Below are 15,855 nucleotides of genomic sequence, written 5' to 3'. Positions count from 1 at the left end.
TAGTATATTGCATTGAATGCTGAATCTTTACCTAAAGGATGCAACATGACTGAATGCTTCTCCACTGTTGTTCACATGAAAGTATGACAGAATGACTCTCAGCTTGTCACATACCAAAGATAATTTTATCCTCTCCCTTGTAACGAGTCTCTTCTAGCAGTGGACTCAACATGCATGGCCCTACCACAGCACATAATTTTCTGAGCAGGGTGGAAAGATCCAGCTGTGAAAGGTACTGTTCTACAGGTAACATATGTCTGCTTGGAGTGTCCCACCTGTGGTGGCTTCAACAACTGCAGATTGTCATATAAAAGGCTTCCAGTGGGCTGAATGACTTTGCGCTCTGGTCTTCTGTCTTCCCTCATACTGTTTTCTGTTTTGATAAAACTTTGATTCAGTACAATCAGTATACTAAGCCACAAACCATTTCATGACTGGAACGCAGACTGTTAGAAAACAGTATCTCTATATTTATTGTGAATCCCACAGCTATTCCCCCTTCTTCACTACATAATGTGCATACACTTGATAAAAAAAATTAGGCAAGACTATGTTTTCTCAACTTATGTTAGCTAACGTGGTAACTATTAGGAATCCTAGTGAAGGTGGGACAATTTGTAGCTTTCACATGAACTAGCAGGTGGCAACAAAGACTGTGGGGGAGCCACGCTTTTACCTTTACCTGTAATTTGTATTAAAATTACAAGCCACCTTGTCTTCCTTGGGATTTTTACTTCCTGTTAGCTAGCATGCGGTCAGAACATGGGGGTCTTTTCATTAAGAAGATAAGCCCTATATGTTTATACCTACCTTTCTTGACCTGAATTTTAATTCATGTTTCTCAAATTATTCCCTTATATCCATGACAGAAAAGAGCTCTTCCCTCCTTCCTTCCCACTCCCCCTTCCTCCCAATGCAGATAGATTTGGTTATGTGGTTACTACACATCATGTCTGGTAAATGAGAAACTTGTACTGTTTGTATATGAACCGATTGAATTTAGCTGATGTTAGCTTCTTTGTTTACATGCTTACTTCGGTTTAGCTTAAACCAATTCTGTATTGTGTCCAATTCTGGGCCCCCAATTACAGGAAGGATGTGGATGCATTGGAGAGGGTCCTGAGGAGGGCAACCAAAATTATTAGGGTGTTAGAACATACAACCTATGAGGAGAGGCTGAGGGATTTGGGTTTGTTTACTCTGCAGAAGAGAAGAGTGAGGGGGGATCTGATAGCAGCCTTCAACTTCCTGAAGGGAGGTTCCAAAGAGGATGGAGAAAGGCTATTCACAGTAGTGATGGATGGCAGAACAAGGAACAATGGTCTCAAGTTGCAGTGGTTAGGTCCAGGTTGGATATTAGGGAAAACTGTTTCACTAGGGCTACGTCTACACTGGCCCCTTTTCCGGAAGGGGCATGTAAATTTCATGAGTCGTAGTAGGGAAATGCGCGGGGGATTTAAATATCCCCCGCGGCATTTAAATAAAAATGTCCGCCGCTCTTTTCCGGCTTTTAAAAAAGCCGGAAAAGAGCGTCTACACTGGCCCCGATCCTCCGGAAAAAGCGCCCTTTTCTGGAAGCTCTTATTCCTACTTTGAAGTACATTTTTATTTAAATGCCGCGGGGGATATTTAAATCCCCCGCGCATTTCCCTACTACGACTCATGAAATTTACATGCCCCTTCCGGAAAAGGGGCCAGTGTAGACGTAGCTTAGGAGGGTGGTGAAGCACTGGAATGTGTTACCTAGGGAAGTAGTGGAGTCTCCATCCCTAGAGGTGTTTAAGTCTCGGCTTGACAAAGCCCTGGCTGGGTTGATTTAATTGGGATTGGTCCTTCCTTGCGCAGGGGGCTGAATTTGATGGCCTTCTAAGGTCTCTTCCAGCTCTATGGTTCTATGATTCTGTGATTCTATGAATTAACATAAACTAAACAAATATAAATATAGTTCAAACCAAAAGAAAGTGTCCACACTGACTTCTATGCCAATTCAATTAAACTGCTTTAAAATGATAACTTCATTTAAAACAGTGTAATGTTCTTATGTAGATGAGTCCTAAATGACTGGTGTTCAAACAATCCAGGACACCTGGAAAAACTGGTCAAAAAGTATGATGTTTTAAACAAATCACTTCATACAGCTATACAATCCTGAAATTTTATCTTTTCATGGAATTTTGAAGGATACTATTTCGTGTTCCAATCATCTGGTGAAATATGTCTTCTTTTAGCACAAAAGTTTGTCCAAAATTAAGATGGTGCCATCTTAGGCTACTGTGGGTTGTGATGAGAATAAAGTAAAAGAAAGAACACAGAGACACATGTATTTATATATGAGTGCCTATATATAACATAGACACATTTATTTATATCTATCTGTCTGTCTGTCTGTCTGTCTATCTATACATCTAAAGGCGACCAAAAGATTGGAATAATACAGAAGTATGTATCTTCTAGTTCTATGCCCAGAAGTGGCCTTATGAACTGTATATACTATAAATTGCTATACTCCCAATATTCTCCACTCTGTAATTTCTTCACAGTGTAAAACAAAGACTGGTGACAGCAGTGAGAAGGGTGGTAGCAATCCATTCTTCCTTCACTACACAAAATAATTATCATCAACCTAAAAGATTCAGCTATAGGATCAGCTTCTCATTTTAGCATGTATAAACTTTTTTTCCTGTGTTTTCCCTGTATTAGCCCATCATTTAAAAGCATTATAAAAATTTCCCGTAAATATTGTCCCTCCCTTCTCTACCCCTCATTAGTGGGGCAGCATAATGAGTTGTACATATTATTAGTCTTGATGCTGACTTGAAGAAGCAGAACTGTGTCTCTTAGACTATGATGTTAGGATAATGGAATTCTGAATAATCAGAATTCTAAGCCAGACTCTTTCCTTGTCAGATTCAAAGACCTGTAAGTCAAGGACAATTACCTCAAAGACAATGTTCTAGCTATAATGAATACAGAAAATCCTCATAGCTTTTCCTTCATTTGCCTCTTGTGGCTTTTTTTATTTAAAAAAAAAATCATGTGCTCTTTAAAGCAGAGATTCCCAAAACTTTTTTTTCTGTAACCTCTTTTGTACATTCATGTTTCATACTTCCCCCCTCTCCTCTTTCTAAGAAGCAGAATGTTTGCATGGACAAGAGGATTTTTTTTCTTGCCTATCATGCCATATTGCTTAAGAAAGAAAGCATAAATGGAACAGTATCACTATTCTACTACTGAATAAACTTGTACATAAAAGAACTCTTGATGACTCACTTTTTTTTCAGGGAGTAGAATGAGCCTGGTTTTGTTTCAGGGCGGAGAATGAGCAATATGATGCACAATTTGCAAACTCTTGGTTTGATTTAAGACAGTTCCAACCACAAATTTGCTTCTACATTCAAGTGGCTTATATATTTGCTTTTGATGAAAGCAAGCAAAGAAATACTCACTGCACATACAAACATGAAAACAGAATGAGCAAAGATTTTGATAAGTATTTGGGACAGGCAACACTTCTGGAACTAAGAACCAGAACTGATCAAGGGTCTTTAAACGTATTTCTCAAAACAGAGGCCCTAGCAACATTGATCAAATTATCTTTTAATCTTGCAAAAATCTTGGCCTTTGCTACAAACTCCTGTGAAAATGGATGTTGAACTCAGGTGAAATCCTGCAATTAATTTGTGTCTCCTTGGGGAACATAGTCACTGAATTCAGTGCAAAGCTGAGACAAATGCTCCAGAGTTACATCTTTAAGTAGAACCAATATTTCACAATCTATAAGGATAAAAAGCAGTGTCGAGAACATAGTTATACTGTCTTGCAGCACCTGCATAGCTACCCTGTAGCAAACATTTTTGGCAAAACTCTGTATTTGTCATGCATAATTTACATGTTATAGTTCTTATCATGCAAAGAAAGTTTAAGTTCACAGGTCAAGGAAGTGATGGTGAAGTGAAGATTCAGTCAATCAAAAGCATACAGCACTCCTTCTTCCATTATGGATACTTGCCTTATCTTTATTATTGGACAGAATTAATAAAGATAATGAAGCAGAAATTGCAGAAGCATGCGTTCAGTGGTCAAGCTTTTATGAAGTTTGCAACCTTACAGTAGCAGTTAGTACATCAGGCAGCTTTTAGCATCACTTTTGCAACTGGCACCTCCTTCTGGGTAGAATGGTGGCACCAAACAAAACATAGTACAACTTTTACACAATCAGCAAGCCCCTGGCTACTTCCAGTTATGGATTTTGTCCCATCTGCACAAATCTCAGCTATTCTACTCTGTTTTTATTATGGACCACTCTAAATTTTGAATAAGTCCTCAGAGCAGAATAAAGAAAAAAGTCTCCTCAATAATAAAAAAAAATTATAGAGAGAGAAAAAAGGGCTTTACTTGTCTGCTTCAACTAACTGCTCATTGACACCTCCTACCATATCAGCCATTATGTGACTAATTATGTTGTGAGATAGTGGGATGAGGCTTAGCTGATCAGCAACTTCCCTTCCACATACTGTCAATGCCATTTCAATCCCTGCTGGCAGTACAAGAAAGCTAGCAGTTACATGAGATTTTCCACTTCTTGCTATTTGGTATGAGATAGTATAGGATGTGTCAAATGCTTTAAAAGTAGCACTGTGTTATTCAGTTACCTTAGTCTATCTCTTCAGTTGAAAAAGTTTTCATTCAAAAACATCTGTAGTTTATCTCTAAGGCTATGTCTACATTGCATTCATCTTGCGCAAAAGCCTATGTAAATGAAGCGCGGATTAGCATATTGCCACGCTTCATTTGCATAGGCTTTTGCACAAGAGAGATGCAATGTAGAAGTAGCCTAAGAGTATTTGGTCTCCAAGTTATGTTTTAAGGGGAGAGGGGCTGTTGTTTCATATTAGCTTGAGCAAGAACTGTAGCACAAACAACACATTGGGGTTGTGAACTTTCATCTGAATAGGTAACTGTGAATTCTAAGTCCATGAATTTCTGTTTTTCTTTTCCCCAGCTTTACTTGTTCTTTTCTCCAGATCAACATTCTCAACTTTATGCTTCACAAATGTTCCATTCATTCAAAATTATCAAACATCAAAGTAATGAGTATAGAAAGGAAATCAGAGTGAAATGTCATGCTGACAACAGATACATGTGGGGGCAATGTGTCATATGAACACATTGGTCAATAAAGGTTTGGTATGAAGCACCAGTGGTCTGAGGAATTGAGGGACAAAATCCTCGTGTGATGGCTTTTGTAGAATCTTTCTGAAGAGGAATTTGTGTGTGTTAAATTACTATGTTTTTATATTTTAAAGAAACAAGAAATAGTTCTTAACCAGTCAGGTCCTCATGCCTCACCCAGATAACTTCATTATGTCCCATGGGGGGCATCCCTCGCAGTTTGAAAACCAATGTTCTAAAAGATTTCCCATTGCTATTTTCTACTTGGTGTTTCAGATTCAGTTTGAGTCTGTTGAAATGATGTTCCCTTTCAGTGATATGTTTTTATCTGCATTTTGACCCAGCATCCCTTTTGCAGGACCAGTTTACTAGCATTTCCATACATCTGGTTTTCCCAGACATGTCCTTCTTTTCAGTCTTTAAATTTCTCTCCAGCTGGGTTTTTAAAATATATAAAAATGTCCAGGATTTTGCACTGCTCATTCAGTAACAGACCAGATGCTGCCGCACTCCGCTGAGACCATCCTCATCTGTGCATCCTCCCTAGTCCTGCCTGCAGCCTCCCTGAAGGAAGTTTGGCAGCCCGTAGACACAGCAGAGCTTCCTTAGCAACCAGCGGGATAGCAGAAGGGGTTGCTGTGACTGAGCTGCCCCACAGCCCCAGCATGTGGCAGGCCTGGAGAGAAAGGAAGCATGTAGCCAGCAGGGGCTGGGAAGGATGTGGTACTTCTCCGGTGGGCTGAGCATCACTTCTGCACTCACCAGAGTTACGGTCCCGGAGCCTGCAAACATCCACATAGAAGAGAGCTCCAGGCTCCTAGCAGCACCTCAGACACCTCCTACCACCCTCCACTAACCTTCTCCCCCCCCCCAATAGACCTTCTGACACCCCCAGGGTCTTGATCCCTGCAGCCCCCAGAGCCCTGTAAATACTCGCATGGACCCAAATGTTGCAGAGCATCTTTAAACATTCCCAGACACCAGAACCCTGTCCCCCCATCCTCCTCAGAGCTGTGCAAATATCTGCATAGTTCAAACCCCACATTTCTCCTGAGCCCTATGTGCTTCTCCATTCACAAGGACTGCACAAAGCCCTAAAATGCCTCTGTAGCTCTGTAATCCTGCATCTCCCTCCAGAGTGAGAGTAGGTTACCAGGGGCCAGGGGTTCAGGATGGGTTACCAGGGTTAGGGGTAAGTAGTACTCAGTAAATTATATACTCACCTTGTATACTCAGTGTTACTTGTTGTATATGCTTATGTTATATTCATGTGTTATATATAATATATATAACACATGAATACAACGTGAGTTGGTAGATACAGATACAGATACAGTCCCTCTCAGGAGTGTCCTCTTTTTTGAAAGTTCAAATATGGTAACCCTACCATTTACTATTGCAGTTGGAACCCACTTGCAATAGGTCATAAATTGGTCCTAAATATCACTTTGCATAGAGGGATGAGTAACAGTGTTGAAATAGCCTGTGTTAATAATTTTTATATATAGTTTTTAAAATTGAGCATTTTTTATATTTAACTAGAATAAAAAAGGCGATACATTAAAATCACAAGGCTCTAATATGTCATCTTGGTTTATGTGTATATTTAATAACATGTTTATAATCATTAGAGGTTGAAATTGTAAGCATCATGAAATTACAGGCTACATAAAACAGCTCTCTTCCTCCCCAATGATTAAATGTCTCTTTCAGACTAAGTTAAATCAAGTATCATAACTGGGAAGAATACTTAGAAGATCTCTAGTTATGTTTGCCATGACCTATAGAAAAAAGAAAGCTGTTAATTCCATTATATGAGTTTCTTACTCTGGTGGTTCATTTAGTACATAAAAAAAGAAGAGAACCCTTGAAATAAAATATAATGCTCTACAACTGTAGTTCAATACAAAAGGAAAAATCGTGCACCTATGACAAATGTAAGCTTCTGGTATGGAATATTTGCAGTTTAATAAACCCAAATATATGATTCCTCTGTCATATTTTTGCTTAGTTTTACAGCAATGTTCTAGTGAGGAGATATATTTGATTGTGGTAAACACATTAGTGTATCTGGTAGTAGTCATAAATACCTCTCACCTACATCTTTTATTAAGATCAATTAATACTTCTGGGAAATTTAGCAACACTGGGATGAAAATAAGGAAATGTTGATATGTTCTTTCTCTTTTTTTAGTTTAGACGGTGATCTTGGTGTAAAGCATGTTTTCTTACAAACAAATCTTCAGTAAGCTGCTATGAAACCCCTTCTCTCTAAAATGAAAACTCACAAGGGTAAATATTCATCACTCGTGCAAAGCTCAAATACATAGGCGTTTACTTGGTATCTCAGTTGATGAATGAGTAGCAGAATAGCATTCTCTCTGCCCTCTTTCTCCCCTCCTCCTTCCCCCGCCCCCTCAAATGTCCAGGATGAAGAGGTGCTCAAATACAAAAGAATAATATTGGACATTGTATAAATATGAAAAAGAGAGCATCAGCCAGGACAATGACTCAGCTGATATTAATACAGTGTGCAGCAACAAAGAGGGACCAAGGGTAGGGCCAGACCAAAGGTATGTCTGGTGGCTCCATGACTATGTAGAGCCACTTGTCAATGTATCTGGGTGAGCATCCTTTCTAGATTCCTTACCAAAAAGAGACGGCCTGAAAATACATTACAACTGTTACACTGAGCCCACTTCATGCTTGGATAGGACTTTTGTAATGAAGCGTATGCTCTGTGGACACTCACAGGGAGAAGATAGGATCAGTGAAACTCATAGTCCCATACCTCACTATTGAGAGTCTGTGCTCTGATTTAAGGGCCCCCCTCCCCTCCCAGTACACTGGTATATAAGAATCAAAGACAACCATGGAAGCAGTGAAGAACTGCCCCAAAGATGTTTCTATAGCTTTTGTCTACAGGAGCCACTTCCATTGCAGTCTTCCCTATGCAGGTAATTTTTGCTTGTGGATCTGTGTTATTGAGGATTTATAGTTAACACGCTTGTCTAATCACACCTTGGACCCTAACTCATGAGTTTGACATGCATGCAACCATTACATGGTTCCAACGACTTCTTTCTAACTATGAAAGTTAAATGGCAATCCATGCAGGACATAGTTTGTTGTTAATCACTTAATAAATACCTACCTTCTATATAGCTCTTTTTTCATCTGTAGCTATGGGTATGTCTACACTACAAAGTTAATTCGAACTACCATCTGTTAACAGATTTAACTTTGATAGGCGCTACACAGGCAAACCGCTAGTTCGAACTTAATTCGAACTAGCGGAGCACTTAATTCAAACTAGGTAAACCTCATTCTACGAGGACTAACGCCTAGTTCGAATTAAGTAGTTCAAATTAAGGGCTGTGTAGCCACTTAATTTGAACTAGTGGGAGGCTAGCCCTCCCCAGCTTTCCCTGGTGGCCACTCTGGGCACCACCAGGGAAACTTGTCTGCCCCCCACCCAGCCCCGGAGCCCTTAAAGGGCCACGGTCTGGCTACGGTGCCCGTGCCAGGTGCAAGCCTGCCAGCATCTAGCCAGCAGATCCTGCACCTGGCATGGCACGAACCGGCCACCTGATGCCACCCAGCCCTCCGCCTCTTCCCGGGACCAGACTAGCGGCTCCTGGGAGCCTGCCCAGGTGTGCAACAGGCGGGCGCCCACCTCATCTAGTGCGGAGATCGTGGACCTCATCCACGACCTCCGCACTAGGCACAGGAAAGTGGCTGTCTAGGGCAGGATAGCTGCCAGCCTGGCCACCCAGGAGCAGGTTTGCATGAAAATCAGAGTGGTCCAGTGAGACCCCTGACCCTGAGCCCTGAGCTTAGAATGGCCATCCTGGGTCAGACCAAAGGTCCATCTAGCCCAGTAGCCTGTCTGCCGACAGCGGCCAACACTAGGGACCCTGGAGAGGATGGACCGAAGACAATGACCAAGCCATTTGTCTCATGCCATCCATCTCCAGCCTTCCACAAACAGAGGCCAGGGACACCATTTCTACCTCCTGGCTAATACCACTCCATGGACCCAACCTCCATCACTTTATGTAACTTCTCTTTAAACTCTGTTATAGTTCTAGCCTTCACTGCCTCCTGCAGGAAGGAGTTCCACAGGTTGACTATTTGCTTTGTGAAGAGAACTTTCTGTTGTTAGTTTGAAGCCTGCTACCCATTCCTTTCCTTTGGTGTCCTCTAGTCCTTCTATTATGGGAACTAATGAAGAACTTTTCTTTATGCACCCTCTCCACACCACTCATGCTTTTATAGACCTCTATCATATCCCCCCTCAGTCTCCTCTTTTCTAAGCTGAAAAGTCCCAGTCTCTTTAGCCTCTCTTCATATGGGACCTGTTCCAAACCCCTGATGATTTTAGTTGCCCTCCCCTCTCCCACCCTCTCTCTTCCCCTCTCCCACGTCCTTTTCCCAGTCTCCCTGAGTTTTGTTCAATAAAGAGAGTTTCTATTTTTGAACACACGTGTCCTTTATTTTGTACATCAGGAAGGGGGGCAAAGGAGGGGTAAGTGGAAGGAGGTGAGGGAGGAATGGGGTACGAGCCCCCAATTCGGAGGACTGGGGTGGCTCTGCGGGCTCCTCAGGGTAGAAGCTTTCGTGGGCCAGACCCACTTCCTCAGATCAAATAGGGGAAGAAAATAGTCACAACCATAGGGTATGTCTATACTACCACCCTAGTTCGAACTAGGGCGGTTAATGTAGGCAACCGTAGTTGCAAATGAAGCCCGGGATTTGAATTTTCTGGGCTTCATTTGCATCTTGCCGGGCGCCACCATTTTTAAAGCCCCGCTAGTTCGGACTCTGTGCCCCTGGCTACACGCGGCACGGAGTAGGTAGTTCGGATTAGGCTTCCTATTCCGAACTACCGTTACTCCTCGTGGAAACTTCAGGATCTCTGCCAAGCATTTATAAACCTCAACTACCCACCCGGAGAAATAAAAAAGCAAATTGAAAGAGCCAAACGAATACCTAGAAACCATCTACAATAAAACAGACCCAAGAAAACCAACAATAGAACACCACTTGTCATCACCTACAACCCCCAACTTAAACCTGTCCAACACATTATCAATAAATTACAGCCTATACTGGAACAAGATACCATACTCCAAGAAGCTCTGGGAGACAGATCCATAGTCTCCTATAGACAACCACCTAACCTCAAGATGATTCTTACCAACAACCACAGGACATACCACACTAATACCAACCCTGGTACTTTCCCTTGCAACAAACCCCGTTGCCAGCTTTGTCCACATATTCACTCTGCTGATACCATTATTGGGCCTAACCAAGTGAGTTATAAGATCAAGAATACGTATTCCTGCGCATCTAGAAATATAATTTATGCTATCATGTGCTGAAAGTGTCCGTCTGCTATGTACATTGGACAAACGTCTCAGACATTTCGCCAAAGGATCAATGCCCACAAAACAGATATTAGAGAGGATCACAAAGAAAAAAACAGTTTCTTGCCATTTCAACCAGAAAGGACATTGTCTCAATGACCTAATCACATGCATCCTACTCCAGAAGACTTTCAAATCTGCACTTGAAAGGGAATCCTCTGAACTGTCATTCATGCTAAAATTCAACACTCTCCGTGGGGGGGGGGGGGGGCTGAACAAAGACCCCAACTACCTTACCCATTACAAAGATAGCTTCCCCAATTATCACCTCTAATACTATTAGCTCACAGACATCTACCTTTCCCCACCTCTAATATCATTAACTCACAGACATTTACCTCCCCCCCCCCCCCCCGGCATCCCGCTTCTGTTCTGAAATGTGATTTGTCCTTTTCATATGTGTTCATTTTTTTAAATTGTATTCTTTGGTATATATGGTTGTGACTAATTTCTTCAACTATTTGATCTGAGGAAGTGGGTCTGGCCCACGAAAGCTCATCACCTAATAAATCATTTTGTTAGTCTTTAAAGTGCTACATAGTCCTGTATTTTGTTTCAGCTACACCAGACTAACACGGCTACATTTCTATCAATACCCTATCAAGGCACTTTCCAGTCTCAAAATATTTATCTTCACGACATCATGTTCTGTACAGAAGTATAATTATCTTCACATTTCTGATGGGAAATTGAGACACAGAGAAGCTTAGTATCTTGTTTAAGTTCACAGAAATCTTTGGCAGAGCAGAAAATTTTAATCCTGGTCTTCTAAATCTTGCGGCAAGGTGTTATTTACTGGACAATCCTCTCCATTTGCCGTGGTGAACCACTGAAATAGTGCTTCGGAATAGCTTGGGGACTTCAAAGGAATTCTGAATTCCTACAATAGAAGAAAATATTTTGTTGAGAAGAAAAAAAGACTGTTGGCAAACGAGATGGATGTCATTCTAAGCAGAGAGGGGGGCATCTGTGAAGATAGAAAGAGACAAGGGAAGCATAAGAAGAAGAATGGAGGAGAGTCTGCAGCCTGAGAGGGACAGTGATGAAAATGAGAGAAGATGATGAGGCGGAAAAGATTCTTTGGGGATTGGAAATGAAGAGGAGGAATATAAAGCTGATGTTGCCAGTGGGGGTGGATGAAGCAGTGGGTATGAAAGAGAACTTTAGCAGTGTCACAGAGCAATGGAATAAAAAGAGGGAAGAGGCAAAGAAAGAAGTTTACAATAGTCAAGATAAAAACTAGTCAAGAAATACAGAAGGGTTTAAGCAATGGGAATAATAGGACAGAAAGGATGAGATCGGATGCAGTGGATAGAGATAAGAGGAAAAAGAAGTTCCATTTTAAAGGGGACATCCAAAAGCAGTAGTCTAAAGTTAAACAGTAACTGGGAGATGTAATTCCTAGAATGGCGAGACACACATGCATTAGGACTAACTGAGGTTCTCCTGAACTGACTCTGCACCACTTCACACTGGTTCCCTTTCCACGGCCCATCTCTTCTTATGACAGCCTTCAGATGGAAGTGTTACACAACTACAGCTCCTCTTCCCAGATGACCAGCCAACAGATCTACTTAGGCTAGTGCTTTAAATAGCAGTTCAGCCATGGGCAGAAGCTCTGGATAGCCACCCAAACACTATTCCATCGGACTCTGGGTACATACTTGTGTGACTAGCCCAAGCCACTTCCCATGCTGCTGTGGCTATGTTGCTCTTTTTAGTGGCCATGTTGCTCTTTTTAGCGACCATCGCTTGCTTGTGTATGTCTGCCCAAGTGGGGATGCACACTTTTCAGTTGCTGTGTAGACATACTATAAAATGTACACTTGAAGGTGTAACCCTACAGAAAGGTGGAGAGATTGGGAATGAGATAACATTTTACAGAGGGAATTGTGAAAATACCTTAATTGCTGTTGACACATGTAAGTGCATTCTCTGTGTACAGATTTCTAATGATAATGTCTTTTTGACATAGGCAACTAAACTAAAACCATGAAAGTCATTTCACGTAGACCAAAATACCACTCATCAGATAGTCATCAGTAATTCTGATCATTACTAGCTTAAGTGAGATACAAATTGGTGGAGATTGGGCCCATATCCCTTTATTAATTATGTTGATGTTGTTTAAAAGTGTAGTGTAGAAAATTATATAACCTCCATTTGGTACACTAAAGAAAAACTCCAAGTTGCCACTCCCCCCCCCCCCCCCCAGTGCCAAAATCCCCAAAAGGCAGCCTCCGCATTGGTCATAAAAAGACACACTATGAGAAAGACAGAGAGGAAACAAGACCGCTCTTTGATTTACAAATGCTTCTCTGCAATGAATTTGTTTCATGAACAGAAGGCAATCTCTTTTAGAGAAACAAATAAGCAAAAAGCAAAATAGAATAAAGAACTGGAATGTAATCTAAACACATGGCTGGCTCACAGCTTTCAGTTTGACATCTAAGGTTATAAATAATCGAGGGCCCTTGTATTATCCTTGTTGTAGAGCCCTGGTATTCATGAATACTTAAAAATCCACTGACAACTGGTAATGTTTCATCAACCAGAAAGTACAAAAGGGAAATTAGTGTTGTTTTTTTGTCACCCTTTATGGGGAGAGAGATCAAAGAAAAGATTTTCACACCAGCAAAGAGCCTGTCAATCTTTTTCTGTCCTTATACATAAAGATGCATTTCCACACTATGACATTCTACAGGTTCACAGATACATCACACACATAGGGTATGTCTGCAGCGACATTATTTCAGAATAACTGACGTTATTTCAAAATAGCATAGTGTGTGTGTACACAGCAAGCTGTTATTTTGAATTAATTTCAAGCTAGAGGACTTCTTACTCCGTCTCCGGTAACTCTGATTTCATGAGGAGTAAGGGAAGTTGAAGTAAGATTGTTCTTCCTTCAACTTCCTGGTGTGTAGACAGAGCCAAAAGCTGAATTAAGCTATTTCAACTTCAGCTATGCAATTGATATAACTGATGTTACGTATCTTAACTTGACTTTTGCCCTGCAGAGTAGATGTGCCCATGAATGCACCAAAAAAAAAAAAAACTTTAGGATTCCCTCCTTCCTAAGAATAGTTTATATGGGGCTATAGCTCAGGGCCACAATAGCTCGTCTCATCTTTCCTCATAGCTACAACTCAAACTTTTTGTGCAATGTATTGAGGTGGCTGGATCTACCTACATTTGTTTCTCATGATCCCTGCTGCTTGACTTACCCAGTTGAAGCACTCTGTAGAGAGTCTCCAGAAAGCTTCCTTTGTGGTAACTCAGGGTACGTCTAGACTACATGCCTCTGTAAACTTCATCCCAGGAGGTTTACCTGGGTGGTCGACAAATACCTCTGATGTCAGCAGGGGAGCGTCCAGACTATCGCGCTGAGCCGACAAACAGCTGATTAGCTGTTTGTCAGCTCAGCGCGGCAGCCATGTAAATTTAAAGGAAGCGGCGATTATTTAAATCACCACTTCATTTTACTATGGCGGGTAGCCTAATCTACATGCCTCTGGCGACAGAGGCATGTAGTCTAGACGTACCCTTAGATTTGTGTTGGTCTTCTATGCTACTGCTAAATTTCAACCAAAGCCCTATTGTGGTATCATATCTCAGCAAAGGTTTGCTGATTATTACTGGGAGCAACCCACACTCACCACCTTCTCAGGCTCATCATGAACTAATCGGACAAGTTTAAGCACAAGTGTATCCTCTCAAAGGGACAGTTAGCATGTCTTTGTTTTTTCCCATTTTGAAGAAAAGGTATTAAAATAACAATTTACATTTAGAACAGTTGAAAATAAGTACAGTGTAGCAAGGAACTATTGCTAGGCAAGCAAAAATATTGGAAATACACAGAGAGATCAGAATTGCCTTTCACATTGTATCTACTTAAGGATCTGTCATCTGCCACTGAAATTCAGCCACTTCACCGATGTAACTTGATAGCTATTTAGTGTAATCAACATTATACAAGCATGATTTTTTTTCTTGTTTAGGAGGGATAATGAAGAATAACTTCCCCAACTGAAACTACAGGAGGTATTCTTGATTGACAAAAGCTGAAGACAAGATTGCAGAGTTAATACACCTGCTCTTGAAATAAAAAGTGGTATGAAAACTTTAAATGTAACGTACAAATTAGACTCTCTCCAGTTTGGTCATCATAAGACTATTTCGCCAGATTGCTGACCGAATTCTGAATGATGAAACTAACGTTCATATGAAATTTCTGAATTTCAGCCTATTTTACAGTTATAGTGTATTCTTGTCATTGCATTTTATTTTTTAAGAAGTGAAAAAATGCACTAGGTACATTGAAAGATGAAGTAATGTACCTCTTCCAATACAGAATATATCTATTGTAAACTGAGTACAGGTAGTCCCCGAGTTACGCAGATCCGACTTACGTCGGATCCGCAGTTACGAACGGGGATTTTCTCGCCCCGGAGGATTTGAGAGGAAAGTTGGACCTGCAGATAAGGTCATAAGGTAGGAGATTTGGGTTTTATTCCTATTTCTGCCACATACTTAAAGTGTAACTTTGGACAAATCACTCCAGATCTGATACAGAGCTAATTGAAGTCTATTGATTTAGTAAAGCATTCCATGGATCACAAATTTTCAAACTAGTGTGTTTACAGTTAGACACATCTGTCCAGTTTTGGAGGTTCCATTACCGCCAAATAAAACCCATTAATTTGCTCCAGTGGCATTCATGACCCTTTTCATTTGTTTCCTGCAAATATTCATGCAACTGATTTTGTTTACCAGATTGTTTATAGAAAGTGTTTTTGTGTGGCCATCTAGAAATCTCTTTAGAAATATCCAATCAGGAAGCAGAAAAATATCATATGGCTTTTGTTGCCAACCACATACCACTCAGGTTCCAGAGGGGTACCTTAAACTGGATACCCAAAAATAACTGGGGTTGATTTTGAAGAATTTTGCCTTGGATCCCAGCTATGCCATTGTCCTGCTATGATTTCTTGGATAAATCAGCGTAAATAGACATAATAAAACTTGCACATCTTTCCAAGACACTTAGATGTCCTTGAAGAACAGTTTGTTGTTTTATTTATGTTATAATTTTACTTATTTTTCCACTTAGTCATTCATTATAGAATTCTTGTTAATGCTTTCCTGTTGAAATGTTATTGGGTTATGTTTGTTGTTGAAATATTTATTGATGATTTTACTTTCCACCTGTTATATTTCTCTGCCATATTTTATGATCATTTCTTGTTAT

The sequence above is a fragment of the Pelodiscus sinensis genome, chromosome 4 (assembly GCF_049634645.1).
Source record: "Pelodiscus sinensis isolate JC-2024 chromosome 4, ASM4963464v1, whole genome shotgun sequence".
Lineage (NCBI taxonomy): Eukaryota > Metazoa > Chordata > Testudines > Trionychidae > Pelodiscus > Pelodiscus sinensis.
The sequence above is the reverse complement of the archived record's forward strand: the minus strand, read 5'-3'. Positions refer to the sequence as shown.